At 39.7% G+C, this 24,116-nt stretch overlaps 1 long non-coding RNA gene and 1 pseudogene across 1 annotated transcript in view; both read right to left on the reverse strand.

The window, feature by feature from the left end:
* Window positions 1–24,116, reverse strand: part of LOC140631136 (uncharacterized) — a 214,310-nt gene that overhangs the window by 98,471 nt on the left and 91,723 nt on the right. The gene's annotated exons all lie outside the window — the stretch shown is intronic.
* Window positions 955–22,962, reverse strand: LOC140624316 (small ribosomal subunit protein uS10-like; annotated as a pseudogene).

Consider the following 24,116-nt stretch of genomic DNA (forward strand, 5'->3'; position numbering starts at 1 on the left):
CCACAACTACTTGAGACCAGATCACTATAATGTCACTTTTTTTATTATTACAATGACCATTCAAGGGCCTCCCTGCCTTCACCCTTGCCCCCTTAAGCAGCTGTCCCCCACATAAAGTAGAATATGTCTCTTCGAATATAGTCAGTTCATGATACTTCTCTGCTCAAAGTTTTCAAATGGCTTTCATCTCCTCCAGAACAAAACTTGAAGTCTATTCACTATTCATAGGTCCTGAAAGGCACAGTTAGCTACAACATAGGTTTTGCCCTCAAGGAGCCCATTGTTTATTAGCTTAGGTTCCAGCTTTACTTTAACACGTAACCATCTTGCAAATACGTTGGTAATCACAAGAAAGAGTGGGTGAGAATATGAACCGTGGATTATACAAATCTGAAGACAAACAAAAGCAATTTGTGTGCAGCTGAAATCTTACTGGCCAGGTATGAACTGAAACATGTTATTTAAGGGCAACGTAGTCCCTTTGTATGCATTAAAATGATCTCATTTTGTCTCTGCTGACATCATAAGCCAAAACATCAAATCATATCTAATTTCCAATGTACATAGTGAACACTCAAAATACCTGTTGATAAATGAAGAAATTGGAATGAACTTCCTATTTCTTATCTGAGATGATGGCAATGAGAGCCGTGAACTGAATATGTGCTCTGAGTTCTGTTATTTCATTTATATAAATTACCTTTATATCCCAAGTTTATTGTCTTCATTCTAAAGGTGGAACCGCAGCAATATGGCTCAGAAAAGTCAAATGCCTTTCTCAAAGTATCCTAATAAGTGGCAAAATTTCAGACTTGAACAGTAGTTTGTGTGGCTTCAACACCTGTGATTTTTGCCTTGGCTCTTTCATGATGAGTCACTCTCCTATCTCTGTGACTTTTTTTTTTTTTTTTTTTTGCCTTAACAACTGATAATAAGCATATTCAAAAAGTTGATCTAAGTGTCTGCAATGATGACTCCAAACTCAAGTCCTGGCTCCGTACTGATGGGTCATCTACTTAATAATCTCAGAAGGGCAGTGCAAATTAATGAGTCACTTATGGATCCTTATCTGAAAGGGATCCCAAGTCTGAGAACCTTCACCACAAGGAGTTTTTCTTGCAGTGATTCTCAGAGTCTTGGTAGGCATTGGAACTGGTCTGTTCATTTTAAGATTCTTTTACCTTTGTGCCTCTGAGCAGATCAGCATACATCTTCTCCAAAGATTTTTCATTGTGGCTGGTTACAGTAATCTGAATTCAGTGAATTGTCATCTCTGGTTCCACGGGTGTCTTCTTGGTGTCTTTAAAAGCTTGTTCCTGGAGGCATCTGGGTGGCTCAGGGCTTGAGCATCTGCCTTTGCCTCAGGCCATGGTCCTGGGATTCAGTCCCACATCCGGCTCCCCATGAGGATCCTGCTTCTCCCTCTGCCTATGTTTCTGTCTCTCTCTGTGTCTTTCATGAATAAATAAAATCTTAAAAAAAAAAAAAGCTTGTTCCTTGGCCAGAGGGAACAATGGTGAGTCAGGAGCAAGAGTGGGGCATCCAGAGCTCTGCTATAGCTGAAAACCACATCTTCCTCAAAGAAGTGTACTTCCTCTGTGACACTTTCAGCATTATTTTTTTAAAAGATTTATTTATTTATTTGAGAGGGAGAGGGAGAGAGAGAATTCCAAGCAGACTCCCAGATGAACATGGAGCCCCACACAGGGGCTCCATCACACAACCCTGAGATCATGACCTGAGCTGAAATCAAGAGCCAGATGGTTAACCAACCGAGCTACCCAGGTGCCCCAACATTTTTAACATTATAATGCTCCAATTGTTACTATCTCCACAAACCTCCAAGATCACTGAAAAGTGAGAGGCAGATCCTCTGTCCTTAGTTTGTGGATGGGCATGCTAAGATCCACAGAGGCTCAAGGTCAAGTAAGGAGACAGAAAACACAATCCCCTGCTTTTTTCTCACTACCTCTTCATGTGTCTCACACTATCTTACCCATAGTTTTCTTAGCTAAGTGAATTGGATCCATTGACCCTTTAAGTTCCAGAACACATTTTCTAAAGTCCATAATCTCACATATTTGGTAGTTTATTAATCACCTTTCTCATATACAATGCTTTAAAAAGCCAATTCCCCATCTCCTGGAAGGTAGGAATGTAATACTATTTTCTGAAGATGCTCTCAATCCCATGGGAAGCTGAGTCCAATTTGTCAGCCTTCTGATGTCAAATTTCAATCAGGTATTTCCTTGTAATATGAAAAAACCTAAACAAATTCAAATTTGTGCTTATGAACTTGTATATTCTAATATTATCTGATCAAAAACCATATTTGGTAGGATGAAAATCCCCTAGATTTCACTGTATTTTTGAGAATGAAGTTTCTATTAACTAGTCATGACTTACCCCTATTCACACACACACACACACACACACACACAAAAATGGCCCCTTTTGTCAGTAGTCTCTGTGTTAAATGATCCTTCTGTGGCCAAGGGGAAGAGCCAAAGAGGACAGTCCTATTAAGGAAACAGAACAGTAGAATGATGATGTATAGCCTCTGCCCTCAAAAATACTGATCTTCAAAGCCAGGTAAATATGAAGCCCCAGCTGGCTGAGTGAATCAAGATGAAAGTATAGTTATTAGAAGACACATAGCTTCATTTCAATTCTCCAAAGCAAAAAACCTGTAATTCATACAAAGCTCTGTGATGGGGTCAACTCCATGGAATGAATAAATGAATGAATGGTCATTCAGTCATTCAACAAGTATGCCTGCTGTTTTCAAGGTACTGTTGTCATGTTACAAAGGGAAATCCTTTGTGAAATGCTCCATTGTAAGTACAAGTTATATATAAATAGCCACTTTGATTGAACTTTGCTCCTAGGCACTTCAGTACTTGTAAACCCATACAACCTGCTGAAGGAACACACTCCTAGGAAAGTCAGAGTTGGTGAAATACTCGTATGGTAACAGTCCCTCTAGTACAGACCTCAGAAAGAATTTTAACACATATAAGCACACAATCAAGATGATGAAGATAGGCCAACCTCTTTTAAATGAATGGCTAAGATTATAGGCTACTTAGAAGAAATATTTTGAGATAAAGACAAGTCTAGTTGTTGCTCCAGCTATGTAGCTCCAGCTTATGGTTCAGGACACTGTAAAAATGTCTTTTTTAAAAAGGATATTCATTCTGGTTTGGTTTACTGAAATTAATTCTGGAGCTGGTTTTTCAGAAGTCAATCTTCTTAGGATGAGGAATACCCTAGAAATACAATAGATTCTGTAGCACTCATATAGTTACTGTGCTTTTTTTAAATGTTTTTTTATCCTAAGTATTTTCCATGTGTGATCCATGATCATGGAATTCCTGAGGACAACATTAAAGCTAATTTTTTGGAGACTTCTTATCTTCTAGAATTTTCTTAGTGCTTAGGATTAAATCAACTCTTACAGAAAGTAAAAAATCTAAGTCAATGGCCTCATCAATGGGAACACTTCTGTGGAATGGTAAAAGGTTACCATGATACCAAAAACTAAGGCCATGTGTCTGTTGGAGAGCTACCAACTCACATGAGCCAGAGTTGGTAATTTTTTGGTAGATCCAGCCTGATCCTCCTGGTACCTCCATGAAGACTGCAGGGATCTGTAGAGAACTCTTAGAACATTACTGACCTAGCCTACCTCCTCATTTCTCAGAGAGAGAAACCAAGGCCAAGAAAGACAAAAATGCCTTGTTCAACATCACATAGCCAGTTATTGCTGAGTTTCCTGATTCCCAAGATAGCACCTTTCCTCACACCAGATTCCTCTTAATTTCAGAGCCCACTGCAGTCTTCCTACAGCAAAAATTTACTCTCTATTTCAGGCAACCAAAGCAGGCCAGGTTGGGTCTGAGCCACCCAAGGCCATTTGTCAGTGCCAGTCTCCCACCAGGCAATGCCAACCCCAGCATCTGGTCCTGGTCCCTAGGACTTATGCTCTCATAATTAAAGAGCTGGCATATATAAACAAACCATAACCTGAGCACCACATGGTCAGTAAGTAGAGGTCAAACATGGATAAGGGCTGACTCCCAAGGTGAGAAGGAGCCAGCTCCCTAATTTCCAGTCTTGTTTGTCTCTGGTGAGAGGTACATAAATATTGCAATTGCTACAAAGAGCCTTTTATAACTCTTTCAACCCCAAATACTCCTCAATCCCACAGCAAGTTAAACAAAACTCAATGCTATTCCACTTTGGCTAGGTGAGACTGTGTCTAGGCCAGGGGGTTGGAATTACTTTCAGGTTTGAGTTAGGGCTTGATTACTTAGGGAGACATGCTGGGGGCAGCATGGAGAGAAAACTCTTTGTGGCTCTTGGTGGAACACCACAACAACCTGATAGGCTCAGACTACATATGACTAAATAGGACATGACCAGCTCTCTTCCTGAGACAGGTGCCATTCCTAAGAGGCCCTACCCAGACAAGATCTGAAAGGTCTTGGAGCATAATCTGAGATGGTACCATTTTCCCAATTGCTGCAGTCAGGGTTGTGGTCATTTAGTTGCATCAACAAGTTGTTCATCTCTCTTTGTGAAAAAATCTAGAGATAGACTACTCAAATTGGGGTCCACTACCTCTGCCTTACTGGGGGGCTTTGTTAAACAGGTGGGATCCCAAACCTTGCTCCAGAACCACTGAATCAGAAACTATAGTTTAGTAGGATCTCCAGGTTATTGGTGGGCACTTTAAATTTGAGAAGGACTGGTCAAGAGATGAAGACCAGGACTCTTTGGGTTCACCACTAGCTCCATCTATACAATTTCAGTTAGTGAACCTCCTTGGGTTTTCTGTGCATTTAAATGGAGAAAGAAAGGACCCCAGTGAAATCCAAAACTTCCCTTTTGGCTCCAGCCATTTTATCAATCCCATTTTTCCTCTCTCATGGCTACTAAGGCAGAATTTGCTTTGGCTCACCAGTAAGGACCTGAAGGAGAATTATGCATTGTGGACTGTGATAACCAGCAGTAAATATATTTGGCATTAAGTACTTCTCCTTCACTTCTAGACATCCAGCTGGCTACCAAGTCCATTTGATTTTACCTCTTAAATGATATTTTAAATTTATTTATCTCAAGTATAATTAACATACAGTGTTATATTAATTTCAGATATATGCACCCTTATGATTATGGCAGCACTATTTACAATAGTCAAGATATTGAAGCAACCTAAGTATCCATTAAGAGATAAATAGATAGGAAAATGTGGTATATATACACAATGGAATACTACTCAACCATTAAAATAAATAAAATCTTACCATTTGCAACCACATGGACATTCCTAAATGATTTTTTTCAATCCTCCTTTCTATGCCCCTGCTTAATCTCAGGTCCTTATCATATGCAACATCGACATTAAAATAGTCTCTCAACTGCACACCTGGTCTCCCGGTGGAGTATTTTGCTCTCATCCATTGCATCCTTTAAACTGTCATCAGAAAGAACATTCTTGAAGGCAAATCTGATCATATTGTCTTCCCGTTTAAAGTCCTCTAATGATTTTCAATAATTCAATACTTTCAAGTTTTTAGTGTAAGGTTTATGGTGATAGCGCTTTTCTTTACCCACCGACCACTATTTCTCCCACTTTCCTACTTTTCTACCAACTTCTTAATACACGTGTTTCATCCCTCTCCTGTTTTCCCAGGCTGCCTCTTTGCTGTGAATACCTTTTCTTTTGCTGCCAAATAAACTCTTTCTTTTTTTAAGACCTTGTATAGACAGTCCCAAGCTTATCACGGTTCAGCTTATAATGGTTTGACTTTATGACAGTCTGAAAGGGATCTACATTCAGTAGAAACCATACATGGAATCTTGAATTTGAATCTTTTTCCTGGTTAGCACTATGTGGTATGATCTCCTCTGGTACTACTGCATAGAAGCAGCCAGCCACAGCTCCCAGTCAGCTTCAGGATCACCAGGGTCAACAACAAATACACCGACAAGTGTTTCGTACCCATATAACCATGCTGTTTTTCACTTTTAGTACAATACTCAATAAGTTACATGAGATTCTCAACATAAAATGGGCTTCACATTAAATGATTTTGCCCAACTGTAGGCTAATATAAGTGTTCTGAGTATGTTTAAGGTAGGCTAGGCTAAGCTACAATGCTTGGTGAGTTAGGTATATTAAATACATTTTAAACTTACAGTAGATTTACTGGGATGTAACCCCATTAAAAGTCAAGGAAGGGGAGGCTGGTGGTGTAGTCAGTTAAGCATCAGATTCTTGGTTTCAGCTCAGGTCATGATCTCAGGATCATGAGATGGAGCTGCAAGTTGGGTTCCACACTCAGTGGGGAGTCTGCCTAAAAGACTCTTTCCCTCTCCCACTATCCCCCACCCCCATGCTCTCTCTTGTTCTCAAATAAACAAATAAATCTAAAAAAAAGTGGAGAAAGATCTGGAGTTCTTTTTATCCCACTATCAGCTCTTCTTGACCATGACTCTCAATCACTGAGTAGAGTTAATCATCCCTGGATCCCAATAACATCTCATGGTTGCTCAATTAGCAGCACTTTCACTGAACTATGCTTGTTAACTTGTCTCTGTCCTTGCACCAGTTTATGACACATTGGGGTCAGGAACCATGTCACATTCTTCTTTTGTATCTTGAGTATCAAGTACCATTGCCAACATATAATAGGCATTCAGTGAATGTTTGACGAATGAAATAATTAGGGTCACTGTGTGAAGTAGGTACCATATTATCTCTGGGAACTGTGAAAAATACCCAGCAACCACAGATCTAGTGGAAATATTTGTGATGGATTAATCTTTGAGATTCAACAATGATGGATACTAAGGAATACAATTGATATTAATAGTGAAAATTACCTATGTTAGTTAGCTCTGTCACTACCCTAAAAGGAAATGATCTACCTCATATCATTTTTAAATACCTAATCACCTGTGCCATCTAATAATCAGAATTATAGCCTAAGGCACAACCAAACCTTGCCTTCTGGGGACTGCCAGTCTATGATAGTTAACATGGACACTATCCACTCTCCCAGATGGTCAGAGAACTCTTTCCCTGGGGGCCTGATGGTGTGGTCAGGAGGAAAGGAAGTCAAGAGGTTAGGTCAATTAAACAGTTCTAGAAACTGGGTCTTAACCTCTGCTACCCTATTTCCCCACATTGGGGTTCTTGGGATCCTCTGCTTCAAGCCCAGCTCAATTAGTCTCCAAGATCAACTTGGGATCCAAGCAGGGAAGATTTCAGGAACTTCAACTCAGCATTCTTCGTCAGATGTTAAACTACATTTCCACCCTGTCTTCCACCTTGCCTTCCTATTCCCTGCTCCTGAGGCCTAGAATCCACCTTATACTCTGGTTTCTGCTGGTCAAAACAACAATAATGCTATTTCACACATTAATTCAACTTTACTATGTTGAACACCAAACACCATTCAGGGTACTCTATGTATATTAAACAAATTTAATGTTCACAACAAACCAATTTACTGAGTACTGAATTGTCTCCATTATAGGTGAGGGAAACACAGAAAAGTTTCCATATATTGTTTGCTTGTTGGTTTTTCTTGATCATGTTCTAATTACTGCAGAATTCCATGACGTTAACTACTTTGGGTTGCCTCACCCTTCAGATATTATGCTCTGAACTTTGCAGCTGGATCTGCACACCCTTTGTCGCCATGCCACATGTTTCCTGCCACCTCCCAGTCTGGCCATCCTATTACAGATTAATTTTCTCATTCCAGCCCTGTCCTGAAGAGGACAGCAAAAGACAGACATCAGGTCATTTATTTTCCACTCTATTTAATATGGATACTTAATTAATGCTCATAGAAAGAATTAAATTAAGGTATGTAATACAAATAAAACACCAAGGGATGACAGGCATCCACACCACATAATGTCTGACTTAGAGGAAAAGGAAAGACGAGGTGTCATTATTAAGAATGCAGCACATTGCAGATATTCTCCTAGACAGCCATCCAGGCTCCATTTACTTTTTTTGTAATGAGACACAGGATGTCCATTAGCAGACTGAAGGATCTACACACCATAAGAAACAAACAATTGCTGCTCCATCACCTGGGAAAGAGAACCATGGAAGCACCTGGAACAGATTCAGGATTTTGTCCCTCACAAGACTTCCCAATGGAGTGCACATTCATTGATTCTCACATTTGCATAGTTCAGATAATAACAGCTCTCTGTTTCATGCCCAGCGGTGAGGTCAATGTCACAAGAAGCTATTTAGCAACAATCCCCCTTTTAGGCAGTTCTGTGATCAGGTAATAGAGAAGACTTGGGAAAGAAGGAACACAAGCCATCTGGTACCCAAGCTTGGAGTTCTAAAGCAGACTGCATTTCCAGACACACATATAAACATGGGGTGGGTTCCTCTGGAGAACTTTGAGAAACACAGATTAGATTTCATTGTCTTGGTCCAGATCTCTCTATCAGAACCTGCCAGCCAGATATAAATACATATACATATAAATAAATGTAATGCATATGAACAAATATACATATAAATATGAAGCATATTTAGCTAAAATTGAGTTAAAATAGTTAAAATTTGGAAAAGATATTTGGATACATGTTACTGATTAGGAAATATTGCTAAAATTATCATCTTGGAAAAGCAAGAACACTAATAACATATATATTTTCTCCTCTAATAATACCAAAAAATGTAAATGAGATACTGATAAATTAAGCCAGAAAAAATTAGGACTACAGGGAGTATCCTTAAATATAAAAGAATCTGGTCATGCTAAAATGGGTTCAGAAAAATCTCCTCAATGATGACTGTTCCTCAAAGAGATTTCTTTGAAAAAAGAGGGAAGAAAATAATGTATAGTAGCCATCATGGAAAAGAAACACATATTAAAACTTCTTAAATAACAAGAGATAAATTAAGAGTATGATACAAGTTTTAGAAAAGATTCATGGCTAGGTTTTGGATTATAGTCCACTCACTGGTACATTTAAATTGTGATTTGATTTACAAATATTTGATGAGCATAATTTGAGGAGGGATAGAGTCATCTATTTACTCTCTAAAAATAAACTGATGCCTGAACCGTGTCAAAATCTGCAAAAGTGAATTTTCCAAAGTCACAACATTGAACAGATTAATCTCATTTGCCCATCAACTTCGCTCCCCACTGCTCCCCCACCCCCGTGTCGATGACAGCAGTTGCTTTAAACCAGAGACATCATCTAAGACAAAGCTCCAATCATGTGATGGATTGTGCAGGTCTTATACAAGCAGGTCCTGCACAAAACTGCAGGAGTTTTGGGTCTTTTTTAACCAAGACAGGTCATTAAAAGAAATGAAAAGATGTCTTCTAGAGGCTTAATTAAGGAAGTTAATTCTAGGCCCCATCATAGGCCCATTAACCTTTCTCTGTTCCTAAAATATCTTATGTAATGTCAAAAAGAAGCAAAGATGGGAAAAGGAGCTGTGTAATTAAACCTACTTAACCTTAAAATGGAAATGTGTCAAGGGATAGAAGCAATTGGTTTGAAGCTGCTAACCTGTATTTACGACCCCAAAACCCAGAACCCATATGCCTCGTCTTGCTATGCTTGACTCACATTCTCTTTGCTAGGGGCTGGACAACTTGGCTGTTGAATTTACGTACTGTGTCTGACCTGAACCATAAGTCAGTTCTCAAAATGCCAGAAGGGCAGCACTATTCTGGTACAGGGAACAAATAGCTTGCTGGTTTCTATACAGATTTCTTGCCACACAAACATTCTTCTGAAGATCTTCAAGGAGATGGTTTTCCCTGATCCAGGGATACCTTTCTTCCCCATCCCATGAGAGCATGGCCAACCTGGCCATGGAATTTGGTTCAAGATCCCAGAGAACCTGATGTATGATTTTTTTTTCTATGACGGTACATTGTTATGCATGTAAAGTCTTCCAGAATGCCAATGTCTAGCTTGGTATAAAAGGGCAGAGGCATAACAAGAACCTGGCTACCTTCTTGACCCCGGCAGAAGCTTGAGTGTTACTTGTGGGTTTCTGCCTCATTGGGAAACCACTACAGGGCCAGGGAAGGGAGAGTACAATTTTTTTTAACATTTCAAGTTTTTATTTAAATTCCATTTCGAAAATAAATTCCATTTCATTAACATATACTGTAATATTAGTTTCAGGAGAATTTGGCAGCTTCTGTTGCACTTAGTCACCTAGCTTGCTGAGTTCTGTGCCTGGGGCTGTAGAGAGAGGGCCATTCTCAACCAATCCAAAACCCCTCTGAAATGCTACAAGTTCCAGAACTTAACATAAACAGTCAAGCCTCTATTAAATGCCAGCAGATTATGCACACTACAGATTATTCGTGATGACTTTGTATTCTCCAGGGGCCTGTCAGTACATGTTCTCATATCAGGATTGACACACAATACAGGACACCTGTATTTTTATTTCTAAATCTGGCAACCCTACCTGATATCCAACTGGTAATCATCACGCAACACCATAAAACAGGACATTATAGAGCAAACTTGGAATCAGCCCTATTGCCTCATTTTACATGTGAGGAAATCCAGACTTCCCCAGAGATTTTTGGCATGTGGTGGGTGGTCGGCTTGTTCTTAAGACTCCTAGCGAGTCAGAGGCAGTGTTTGGACCAGAATTTAGTCTGTTTTATGCCCATTTTATTCCCCACCACCCAAACTGTTTACCTGATAACAATGCAATATTTTTATTGTGTTGTTGAACTAGGCTTTCCAAAAAATCTGACATTTTTTGAACATTATCTTCTGTTAAGTAATGTTCATGCTCTGCCCTAAACCTTATAGCTTTTAAATTAGGTGCTAAGGAAACTAAAAATTTTAATTTTTTAATATGAGCAAAAAGCCTCAAAATAATTTTTTTTCCAAACCCAAAAATAAAGATGTTCTTGTATAGGTACTATTTTTAAATATTTGGATGACCGTACCTCTCCTTCAGTTAATGATCAATGCTGGTATTCCAGGCAAAGATCATGAACATAGTTGAATCTCAGCCAAACATTAGATCACTCTGTTCTGCAAAATCTGTGAGAGAGACTATTCAAATCCAGTTAGAACCTGCTTTGTAGGGATGCCTGGGTGGCTCAGTGGTTGAGGATCTGCCTTTGGCTCAGGTCATGATCCCGGGGTCCTGGGATCGGGTCCCACATTGGGCTCCCCATGGGGAGCCTGCTTCTCCCTCTGCCTATGTCTCTGCCTCTCTCCTTCTCTCTGTGTCTTTCATGAATAGATAAATAAAATCTTAAAAAAAAAAAAAAAAAAGAACCTGCTTTGTACCTTCAGTCACTATCATTCCAGAATCTTTTTTAAACACTTCTGCCAGGAGATGTGGTGTGAAAATCCATTATGTAATTAAAAAGTTTCTCATTCACTAACAAAGACATGAATGAAAGAAATAGCCTTGGCTATATTCAAGATAAATCTGTTCCTCTGTGACTATCCCATGCTACTGTGAATATTATACATCCGAGTGCCTTCTTATTTGCGATACGATTTCCTCAGGTCTTTCTCTCAGAAATAACTAATTTTGCACTTCATTGCGAAATATAGTCTTGGACTTTGAAATAACACAGGTATCATATACTAATATAAATGAGTTCACTCTAGGGCTTATACAATACTAATATTAATCCAGTTGAAAATTCAAGTTTTATTCATATCTTTAAAGAGTTCCTATTTTCAGATGATCAGTATTATCAACAGAATTGTGCCCTCCCAAAATTCATATGCTGAAGCCCTAACCCCCCATTTGACTGAATTCAGAGATAAGGCCTTTAAAAAGGTAGAGGTAGCTCAGTTGGTAAGTGTCCAACTCTTGACTTCAACTCAGGTGGTGATTTCAAGGTCTTGAGATGGAGCCTCCAGTCAGGCTCCACACTGGGCATGGGGCCTGCTTAGGATTCTCTCAATATTTCCCTCTGCCTCTCCCCACCAATAAGCATGCACATGTGTGCCTCACCCACTCTCCTAAATGAACAAATAGGTACAGGTAAATGAATTCAGAGAAGTGAGGCCCTAATTCACTATGACTTGTGTCCTTATAGAAAGAGGAGAAGACACCAGGGATGCATATGTGCAGAGAAAAGGCCATGTAAGGACACGGCAAGGGGGTGGCTCTCTGCAAACCAATGAGCAAGGCTGAAGGAATCCAACCCTACCAGCATCTTGATCTTGGACTTCCAGCTTCCAGAACTGTGAGGGAATCAATTTCTATTGGTTAAGCCCCACAGTATGCAGCATTTTGTTATGGAGGCCCCAGCTGACCAACATCATCAGAATGACTCTTGTGAACATTAACCAAATAATTATTGGAGTGTAAGAAAAAAGAAAGCAAGAGTTCTATCTTATTCATTGTGAAATTCACACATCTAGAGTCTAGCACACAAAGGGTCCCAAATAAACAGCTGACAAAATAAAAGAACAAACAAATGAATGGATTTAAATCCATGCCCCAACAATAAAGTGGTACCAGCCATACGATGTAACCACCGTGTGAGAGCAGAAAAGCAGAGGATTCAGAGCCAGATGGACTGCTTTCATTCTTCTCTACCTGCGACCTTCGGGGAAGTTTTATAACTTTTTAAACATTAGTTCTTGTCTATAAATTGACAATAGTAATGTTTTTATCATGTAGATGTGGTGGAAATTAATTGGGATAATGCATCTGGCATATAATAAGCACATAGAAAGTGACAGGTGCTATGATGATGATTTAATGATGATTGACCTTCCATGTTTTCATTCATTTATTCATTCAACAACTGTTTCTTGAGGAAGCCCCTTCTTGCACCCAGCATTGTTCTGGGCATTGAGAATAAAAAGAGTAATGACATAGTGTCTTAGCTCAAATGTGCCTTACATTCTAGACAGCAGAGTCAAAGATAATGGGAAATAATAAAATAATTTCAGAGAGTGGTAAGTGCCACAAAGAAAATAAAGCAGAAAAATATGATGATGACTGTGTATGCAATCTCTCTGAGGAGACATTTGAGCCTGAGTTCTGAGTGATGAGAAGTCAACCTGGAGAGTGTTTGGGGAGGAATGTTCCAGAGTGAACAGCTGATACAAAAGGCTACAGGAGGAATGGCTTCAGCATCTTCAGGGAACAGGAGAAGGCCAATGTGGCTACAGTGCAGTGAGCAACATGGAGAAAGATAAAGGTGAAGTAGGAGAAATTAGCTGCCATCAAATTATATAAAGGACATATAGGCCAGGGTGAGCTGTTTGGATTTTTTCTGAATGTAATGGAAAATCATTGTAGAGTTTCAAGCAGGGGTATGAAAAGGAGTTGATTTTATGCTAGTAAGCAATGCTCTGTTGAGGCACTTAGGTGGCTCAGTCGGTTAAGCATCTGACTCTTGATTTTGGCTCAAATCATGATCCCAATGTCGTAAGATCAGCTCAGAGTTAGGATCCACGCTGGATATAGAGTCTGCTTAAGATTCTCTCTCTCTCTCTCTCTCTCTCTCTCTCTGCCCTTCCCCCCTCCCTAAAACATAAGATTAAATACATAAATAAAGATAAAAACAATACTCTGCTGCTGTCAGGGCGAAAGGTGGTAGAAAGACACAAATGGAGTAGGAGGCTGCTCAGGGTCATATTTAGTAGTCTGGGAGAGAGGATTGGCTTGGTCTATGGTGGTGGTTAGAAGTGGATAATAGACGAATGGAGACTATCATGAAGGCAGATGGGTAGAACTTCAGACGGGTTGAATGTGAGCCCCGGACGAATGAGAAGGTCGAGGATGATCCCTAGGATTCAGTTTAAAGAAGCGAGTGAGATGGTGCCATCTATTGAGATTGCTTGTGGTAGGAAGAGGTGGGAAAGTCAATGGAGATGACACTGACCCTGTCTTTGTCTCTCTTTATCAATAATGTTGATGCAGCTTTATGGCCTAGCCAGCAGTAGCCTGTCTCTTAAGAAAAATCACTGGAGCTTAGTTGCCAATATTGCAGATTAATTATCAATTCATTGATCATTGCTAAGCCTCACACTTTAAGTAATTGTGTGAGAAATGATCTGGGTGAAGCTTGAGTTTGTCATTACACTCCTATTCCAGGCCTTGGTTTTCTTCCCTATGGAATGAAGCTTTTCTTGTGTGTTTATTTTGGGGTATTTCCCAACTGAACCACATCACCTCTCCTCACTCTGGAGAAGCAAAACCAGAGCAGGGGAATACCCTAGGAGCCACAAGGACGGAAGAGCAAATAATGGTCAATACTTGTACATTGTGCTCCTTGTATAGACTGCAGAGTTCTTGCTCTCTCTGGCTACCTCCTTGCTACTTCTCCTTTCCCTCTCAGGCATCAAGTTCACTGCATCATCTCCTTCGCATATGGCTGCCAGTGGCTAGCTTTAATTAGAGCGTGGTACTGAGCATCATTACAATGTCGGCGGTGTTAAATTTCAGTGTACTCAGATACCATGAGCTGAAGTCACAGCTCATGACAGCCACAGGGAAGCTAGTGTTGAACTAAACTGGGAGATAATTAAAACAGGCAGGAACAGAGATTGTTCATACTGGCCTCTCCTGCACTCCGACCCAACCACCCCCCTTTTGGTGTCATATCTTTCTTCCTTTGTCGTATTCATTTTCTTTCCAGCAGAGGTTACTCTGAAGTGGGCACCTAACAAGGATGACAATGTTATGAGCAAGAAAAGAAAGCAACCAGAAGTACAAAATATTTGTCCTGAGAAGCTGCCTCTTATGGCTTTAAAATTATTCAGAAATAAAACCAGAATGAATTACCCAGGTAACAAGTATGCCTCTCTAGTTCAAAGATTTCATTAGGCTTTATACTGTGTCTACATGAGGGTAAGCAGAGTTTTCTTTCCATTATACTAAGGAGAGAGAAGAGAGGCACAAGTAGTAGCTAACTGAAAATCACTGACAAATAGTTTTGGAATTTACTTAGTGAAAATGCATCGATCTTACACAGTCAACAGGCACATTCTTTGTCCCTTCCTCTGAAAGCCATCCCCCCACCTTAATTAACCACCGTCACCTAAGTTTCAGAAAGTACAAAGGGCTTTGATTGGCAAACAGAAAATTTGCCTCTATGTGGCTTGAATAGATCAGTTAGTCTTGTTAGAAATCAAGGAAAGGCAGGATTCTAGGAAATGCCATTGTGAGCTATTAATTCAAGAAGGCAAATAGATGACTTAACATAAGGCCCAAATCAGGGAAATCTGGAAAACTGCCCTGAAATACATGGACAATCCCACTTCCAGACTGAAATAGTTTTAGACAAAAGTTAAGTTCTAAGAAGAAAATCAATCAGGTGTGATGATAGAGGAATAAGTAAAGGGAGATGATGGCCAGGAGAGGTTAAATTTAAAATGAAGTGTGGAAAATGAGGAGGAGACAGGCTAAGAGCCAGAAAGGGAAGAAAACAACAGGTGCAAAACCTCCTGGTCTAGGAAAGAGCTTGGCATGTTCTAGAAAGTGTCAGAAAGCCAGGGAAGGCTGAACAATGGTGACGAGGTGGATAGGAGGCCGGAATGAGGTTGGGGAGTTTAGCACATGTGTAGCAGCCATATAACACATGGTATTTAAGGCAGAGGAAGGAGTTTAAATGTTTTCTAAGTAGAATTGGAAGTCATTAAAAGACTAAAGCACAGGAAGGACAGGAGTTCGTTTTGTTTTGCTTTGTTCTGCTTTGCTTTTTAAAGATCTTTCTAGATACTATCTAGGGAATGGCTTGTCAAGGGGTGTGGAAGGGCAGAATAGCAGCAGGGAAATAGATTAGGGAACCATTGCAGGTACCTGACCGGGAGACAATGAGGATTTGGGGTAAGATGGTGCAAGTGATGAGGGGAGAGAAACAGCTTGAAGTATCTGTAGACATACAGTCAAGTCATGCTCATAGACTGGATGTTGGCTGTGATGAAAGGACAGAAATTAAGGGTCACTCTTAAGTTCCTGGCCTGAGCCCATAGGTGGCTGGTGAGGCTCTTTTCCTCTAGAGGTTAGACTGGGAGGGATGAAGGCTGGGTGCAGCAAGAACTAGTTTGAGAGGAGGAGAAAATCAGAAGTTCCATTTTGATATTTTAACATTGTGATTTCTGTGAGGCATCTAATTACAGTATCAGCTGTACTTGGTTGTAGAGTCAAATATATGAATCTGGAGCTCACATGAAAGGATAGGGATAAAGAAACAGATCTAGAAGCATCAACATGGTGATGATATATAAAGTCATTGGGTTGGATGAGCTTACTTCAGGAGAGATAAGAGGATGACCCAGAGCTCAAACCGAGGAAGAGATTTTTAGCTCCATGATAGGAAGTAAGGGAGATTCAAAGCATGACACCAACCCAGGGCAAATGGAAGGGAAAAGAGAGAGAGCCAGAGAGAATGTGTTTCCCATCCCAGGGCCTACTGCCTCCCTAGAAAACCACAATTAATCCTTGTGAAAATTAAGTGAAGTTATGCACAGAAGAGCATTTAGTGAACTAAAATGTATTATTTCATAAGTAGTACAGTTATTAGCTTATTGTCTGATCCTGATTTATTTATGTGTTTGCTGCTTTTCCTTTTACTAAGAGGTAAATTCCTAAGGTCAGAGATGCCATTATGTCTACTGATGGTTCTAGACAAGTAAATGTTGGCTGATGGGTTGACTGCTATCCTTCACTATATTCAAGAGAGTAACTGGCCAATGTCTGCTTCACGTTTGCTTCTGATAAACCATTATTCCATGCTGGCTACTTCCTGAAATTTCACATTTGCAGGGCAGACATCAGAACTCTTTAATCCTGATGAAAGTCTGTGGCAGAAGCTCCTTTTCTCAAATCGATATGAAGAGGAGAGATGCTCATCTGTTCAGGAGGAGGTTTTTTTCCCCTTAGCTTTGCCAAGAAAATTCAAAATCACACACAAGAATAAAAGAACTCACTTGAACTAAAAGGAAACGAGGATTTAACAAGAAGCCTTGTAAGAGCTTTGGACTTCAGCTTTCTCCTCTAAGGGGACTAACAACATGGCAGGCTATCATAGAGAACAGAGCAAATAATCCTGGAGAATTTTGTGAGAACAAAAAAACCTGAATTTTTCTTACTTTTCCTCAATCTAGTTGTTCTTATCTATTTTTCAAAAAAGATGGTTTTCTTTGCTTCCATATTTTTATAAGATTTATTTATTTGAGAGACAGAGAGAGAGCATAAGTGGGAGGGGCAGAGGGAGAGAGAGAATCTCAAACAAATTCACTGAGTGTGGAGCCCAATGTGGGGTCTGGTCTCAAGACCCTGAGATTATGACCTGAGACAAAATGAAAAGCAGAAAGCTTCACTGACTGAGCCACCCAGGTGCCCCCACTTTTGTCTTCTTAAGGCCAAATACAACCTCAAGAAACAAAAAAGTAAGATACTCCCACTTTTATTAGGAATTCATCTTTATTTCTCAAAGGACTTATAAACTTCCTTCTCCACATACATGACTTTCAGAGAATCTGAGGTAAGAAAAAAATGGGTCTTTTATTACCAAAGAGGAAGAGGTTTAGAGGTGAAGCCATCTCACCAGCAAACAAGAGAATGCACTTCCAAAACATGTTTTGGGAAGATGCACACTACCCTGTCCTCTGCTAATTATTAACCTTACATATATGGAAGTTATCTAGATTTTGTAATCAAAGAGAATCCTCTGGATTCGCTCTGGACGTTGGACATATTATTTCTTTGTGCCTATTTTTTTCATCTTAAAGATGAACTGATACTACTTACCTTGCCTGGTTGTTATGAGGTTTAGATATAAAGCACAAAGAGATTGTATAAAGCATGTTGGAAGATAAGGGGTGGGGGCAGACAGACAAGATGCAAGTGCCTGCTTCCTACACTGTGGTGACTATAAGGACTCATGGAAAACAGGGAGTTATAGTATGAAAACAAATAATATTTTTGAGCCCTTACTATATGTTAGAACTGAAATAGTATTTTCACAAAAATTAAGACATTTTTAAAGTTACTCAGTGGGAGGTGATACAGGCTGGAAATCACACCCAGATATCTGGAGTCCAGAGTTCCTGGTCTCCTCCCCTATAATATACTGCTTGCCTCATAGATATAGAGAAGACAAACATATAAGGATCAGGATACTTGAGCTCTAGTTTTCATTTCTCACAAATTAAGTCATTCAGCCCTGGGAAAGTCACCAAATTTCAGTGACCCTCAGTCTTCTCAACTGTAAAATGGGGGTGCTGGGTATTACTGGATTGCTAAGGTCATGTCTCTTCTACCATCTGTGGTCCTGTGATTTTTTTCTCTAAATTTTATTTAAATATAGTTCACATATAACACCCCGCTAGTTTAAGGTTTACAACCAGTGATTCAATATATATGTAATGTGAAATGATCACCACAATAAATTTAGTGAACATCCATTCCCACACATAATTTCAATACTGACTTAGCAACTTTCAAATATATAATACATCATTGTTAACTACAGTTCCCATGTCGTATGTTATGTCCCTAGGACTTACTTATCTAACTGGAAGTTTGTACCTTTTAACTGGTCCGATTATTTATACTTGTTCTAATCAACTAAGGTCATTCAGCTTTTCAAAATGGGCAAATTACTTGGCTGAACAGAGTAGAAAGCATGAAAATCGGCAAGATGAACTAGGAGTCAAATAGGCTAAAACAAAACAAAACAAAACAAAAACCTCTGGTTCTACCTTGAATCTCAAGAAATGAAAGGCAGTGGCACTTGTCAGACATAACAATAGGGCATTCTGTGCTTCTCTACCTCGTACTCTTGACATAGTTTCCTTCCACATCCAGACATGCGATGTCTTCTACGAGGAACAGCAAGGAAAAGGGGATGATGTGAAGAGGTGAGAGCAGATCTAGAAAGCAGCCAAAGCCACAATCACAGCCTGGTCATGACCATACCCATCACACCTAGGGGAAAGCAGGGCCAAACCTTCCCTAGAAAACACAGCAGTCCTGGGGCAAAACCAGGGTTGGAAGCCAAATGTCTAACATGCTGATCATTTCCTTTGACTTTTCTGCTGAATAGGATCAAGTAGGCATCAAAGATCGTATTTTCTTGATACAACATGATTTAGCCTCAAATTTTCAGGTATAGAATGATGGTGCCCCCTACTCCCTGCTTAAGCGCAATGATTAAGTCCCATCAGAAATGGCTGGCAGAAAAGCCCCGTCGTGGCTCCAATCTAAATTGTTGAAGCATCAGAATTATATGGTGCTTTTATTATCTTGTGGAATGCATGTCCCTGGGGTACTCCTTTGAGTTCAACTAAAATGACAGTTTAATTCTCAGTAAATGAGTGCTAATTAAAATGCTGGGGGAAAGACTGTCATAATTGAATAATGAGAATAATGCAGCGTACATTTGTTTAAAGGTTCCTGGAAGCTGAATTTAGGGATCATAAAATGGTCTCTAGGAGCTCAAAGGCAAAAACCAACTCTCTGAAAAACATTCAATGTTCAGTGTGTGTGTTTGCTAAACTAAGTTTTTATCTTGGGTAGGAATTGTTTCAAAGCTACCACGAGCATACAAGTCCTCCCGTCACATTTATCTCTTGTAAATGTCGGTGAACATGTTCCTCACTGTAGATTTTGTGAATTGTAGGCTAGAGTGGAACCAGTGGTGAGGAAATCTGTTTTTTTATCTACTCTTAGACAAGTAGCTGTGATTGCCTCTCTAGATTCAAATCTCTAGAATGGAATACTCTTTGACACACTAACACTTTTACAAAACTGTAGAATTAAGACCATGCCAAGAGGAGAAGTGTTCAGAAGGAAGCAATATGGTTTTGTGGAAATAGTATTTGGATTCTAACCTTCGCCTTGCCTATAATCCTAAAACAGGATGTAAATAATGGTCGAGGACCTTAACTATTCAGTTGAACCTGTTTGGAGAATAAAATGAAATAATACATTACAAATACCTTTGAAAGAAAAAAAAACTATATAGATGAAGTAAAACTTGAGCATTTGGCTGACTCTGGTATAAATAATGTGAGTCTTCTATTTATTTTCCTAATTCAGATGACCCTGGTATATAGATACATTTTAACAGGTTAGACTCATTTGGCCAAGCTCATTACACTAGCATATGACTAGGGAAATCTAAATTATCCTAAAACACAAAATTTATCCTTCATCCCACACAATGTCCAATTTATATATGTGCCCCCCACCCCCAGCTGCTGAGATAATTGGATTGACTTTCATGCTTCTGGGTTTCTCCTTTCCTTTAGCCCTTCTACTCTAGTAATAGTTCATTTCAAAGGCTTCAGGATTGTATTGAGTCTAACCTATTCAGTGAGTTTCTGTCCTGTCCTTAAAGATCTATGGGAAAAATAAATTCTATAACCTCCTTTTATGCCTAACAACTTTTACAGTGAGTAAATTCTGTACAATCTGAATTCCTTGATTGTGAAAAAATGTCCCCAGGGCCACCCATTGGGAGGCCTCCCATACACTTACTAATCCAACACAGCTTAGAGGCCTTGACAGCTCCAGCAGTGCTGCTTAGACACCCCCCTTATGAATATGCAAAGACAATCTTTCACTTACAAAAGAAACTGATATAGCCATTATGGCCTGTGGTTAATCAAACCTCCATTCACTTCCCTCTGCTTTGAGAACCGTCATCAAGAAAACGTGTTGCTAAGCAAACTTAGCAGTAAGGACCTGGTTCCCCGTAAAAATGATTGCCTAGAGGCCAGCTTGTTTAGAAGTAAGGATCCTGGGTTTTTTTTTTTTTTTAAGCCTCTAATTTGATTTCCTATAAAATCTAAGCTCATCATTCAGTTAAAGGAAGATTTGAAAGTTGCTCACACATTCCTCATTTTAACAAGTTAGAGTTTACACACACACAAATACACATGCACACACACACTCACTCACACCAGGTCCTTCTACTTGTTTCTGTAACTGCTTCTTGGAAAACATCCAAGCTTAGGCCAAGGAAATGCATAATAGAGAAGCTGCTGACTTTCCAAGCATCTGGTGAATTCACAACTTTCATTGAGCCTTACATAATGTATCATCAATATTCATTCTTTCATAGACATCTATCTTAGTCATTCCCACCTCCCCCAGGAAACACGGTCAAGAGAAAACATAAAGGACACTCTATCACAAATTCTTAATGAACAGTACATAGGAGCAGAAATTCATTTGGCAACTTTGCAACTAATTTTCAGTGTAACTTTAAAAGATCATTTAAAACTAGCTGTTCCATGGATTCCATGGCCCCCAAATGGAGAATAACTCTTTCTATGACACCAACAAGTCTTCAAGCCTACCCACACAATAGCATAGTATCCTCCCAAACTACCTGGACTATCAGATTCCTATTACGATTAGTCAAAACCTCTGTTTTGTAGGATCTAGATACTAACTTCCTCCAGCAGGTGGTAGGTCAGAGACACACATGGGGTTCTCATTAATCAGTTTTGATTAAATAAATTGATACAAAAATGGCAACTGTAATATTTTCCATTAGTTTAATGGTGGCTATAGGTTTTTGTTTCTCAGAATATACTCCTGAATCATCTGAGAACTTGTCAAAAAATAAGATTCCCAAGATCTGCTTGGGGCTTACTGAATCCTAGCCTCTCTTGGTGGAGCCCAGGAATATGAAATTTTAATAAACTCCCACATGGTTCTCAGGCACAGATGGATTATAGAGAACCTTTGCTTGGCTTTTTTGTCTCAAAAGCATCATTTTTGGCTTTTCTGGAACTCTTCAGTCAACTTGAAGCAATGATGGTTCTAATAAGGAACTCTTATTCCAATGGCTTCATGTTCATATTTGGTTTGAAGATCCATATTTTTGATATTCCAAAAACCTGTCCATAATGCCTATGCCTAGATGACTATTTGGTGTTCAATCCATCTTTGATGTCAGGTGCATGAAATCAGTTTCTCTTTTATCTGTTTTTCCATCTGATTGACGTGATTGATTAGTTAAGGTTTTCCAATAAGAGAAGCTAATGGATCTTTGAGTCAAGTGGTGTGTGTGTGTGTGTGTGTGTGTGTGTGTGTTCTTATGTGTGTGCATTTGAATGTCTTGATTTTCTTTTGTTTTGACTTTATTTAATTAATTCATCAGCTTACAACTAATCAAGCGTGACTTCTTAATAGCACAGGTCATGCTTACTTCTTCAATCAACTCTTGGCATGTAATACTCCTATCTTCTTCTCTGAACATTTGTGTAAGACCTCTACCTATTTTGTATACATCCTATGGAAAGGGTCCTTTGTGGGGACACTTGTGGATTTTTATATTCAGTCATGAGTAAAACATGTGAAAATACACTCTAACAAATATTTAAGTCTATACTCCTGAAAGTTATCCTCCTCAGGGGTGCCATGGCAAAGCTTTAGGAAGGATCTCCCTCTAATAATAGTTGATAGGAGTCAGGATCTCATCCAAGCCTTCAGAGAAGTTTTTCATCCAGTCTTCTCTTCTCTCATAGAATTGACACATTTTGCACTTCTGTCAACATTACACTTACAGCTTCTGTGACATGACTGAAACTCCTTGAGGGTAGTGAATGATGGTATGTCTTTTTTTCTTTCATTCCACCTTGTTTCTCCCAAAAACATCAGGAAAAATCCAAGAGGAGATGCTCAATTCTATGCAGGTGACAATACAGTCACGTGAATCAGTAATTAAATATAACTAGTTTCTCAGACTCAAAATCCAGAGAGTTAAAATCAAACATGGGGAGAGGAGTACACACTGAGTCCCCCTGGCAAATATTCTGGAGCCTCAGCTCCTCCAGGACCACCTCAAGGCCTCGGGATAGATCACTACTCTCCCTGAAGGGCTGCTGGTCTCTTCTGATGGTGCTGATCAGTTTCTCCCCTGCTGGATGGCCTACATTCTGGCTACCCTGGGACCTGGTGATTTCATTATTGATCACCATTGTTATTGATTGCTCTGTCCCATGAGGTCTATCTGATTTTCCAGTTACTTTGGTCCTTGTATGGTCTGGCCTCCTTCAAAATTTGTACTATGCAAGATTGGGGTGGAAAGGAAAGAAAAAGGGTAGAAGAAGGGTTCTTCTTCCCTCAACATTAGAATGGCTTCAGTAAGTCTAAACCAAGTGTCTTAGGAAGCCAGGTCTCTCATTGTGAGTCGAATGTGAAAATCATTTCATGTGATTGATTTTTCAGTTATTTTCATGAAACTACATTCCTCAAAGAACAAAAATTAAAATTTGTACAAATTGACCAATTGGCCACTGGTTCTCTCCAACTTGTATTCAGACAGCAATATGATTTTGACCACACCCAAGATCAGGGCTCTCTGCTCCCTATCTACTGGGGACCCAGAGCAAGAAGAGGGCAGTGACCACCCCCTCCTAGATGTCTTAGTTGCAGGGCCAGCCTTTGGCATGACAGCTCTAGCTTGTACACTCCCTCCTTCTCTTCTATGAGACCCTGAGGAAGTAGGAATCTAGCAGCCTGCCAGTGAGGCCAAAGTGGCCCAGACCAGCTCCCTTCTAGACCCTTTACTACATACAGCTTATCCAGATCTGCCAGAGATGAAGGCAAGCCCCCTCCAGCTACTCAGTAAAATTGCCAATTAAATCAGAGAAATGAAATTGGATCTAGTGGATGTCTCTGACTCAGCTGGCCCTAGGGAAATAGTGACTGCCAGCAGGTGGTTCAGAGCAACTCTTTGTAATATTCATTTCATGTTGCTTAAAGATGTGAAAAAGACCAAGTCTACCAGCTTCTGGTGTTTGACAAACTAGGCTGCTGTTGGATAATATTTGAACAGACAGCTGTGTCTGAGTGTGCCAGGGAAAACCTTCCCAGGCAATCAAGTAAGGTCAGCACAAATTTCTCAGACTAGCTGAGAACTGGGATGTGCCTAATCCCACGAAAACCGAGTGGCAAGTTATGTGCACTGTTGATTCTTTCATACACACACTGGTTCATTCACTCATCGTTCATTCACTAGTCACTCAACAATTATTTATAGAGCTCTAATCTGTACCCATCTCTGTCCTAAGTGTTGGGCACATACTGTCCCAGGCATCACAAAGCCTGAAGGCTGGTAGCCAATTCTGAC

Source organism: Canis lupus, chromosome 3, assembly GCF_048164855.1.
Source record: "Canis lupus baileyi chromosome 3, mCanLup2.hap1, whole genome shotgun sequence".
Classification (NCBI taxonomy): domain Eukaryota; kingdom Metazoa; phylum Chordata; class Mammalia; order Carnivora; family Canidae; genus Canis; species Canis lupus.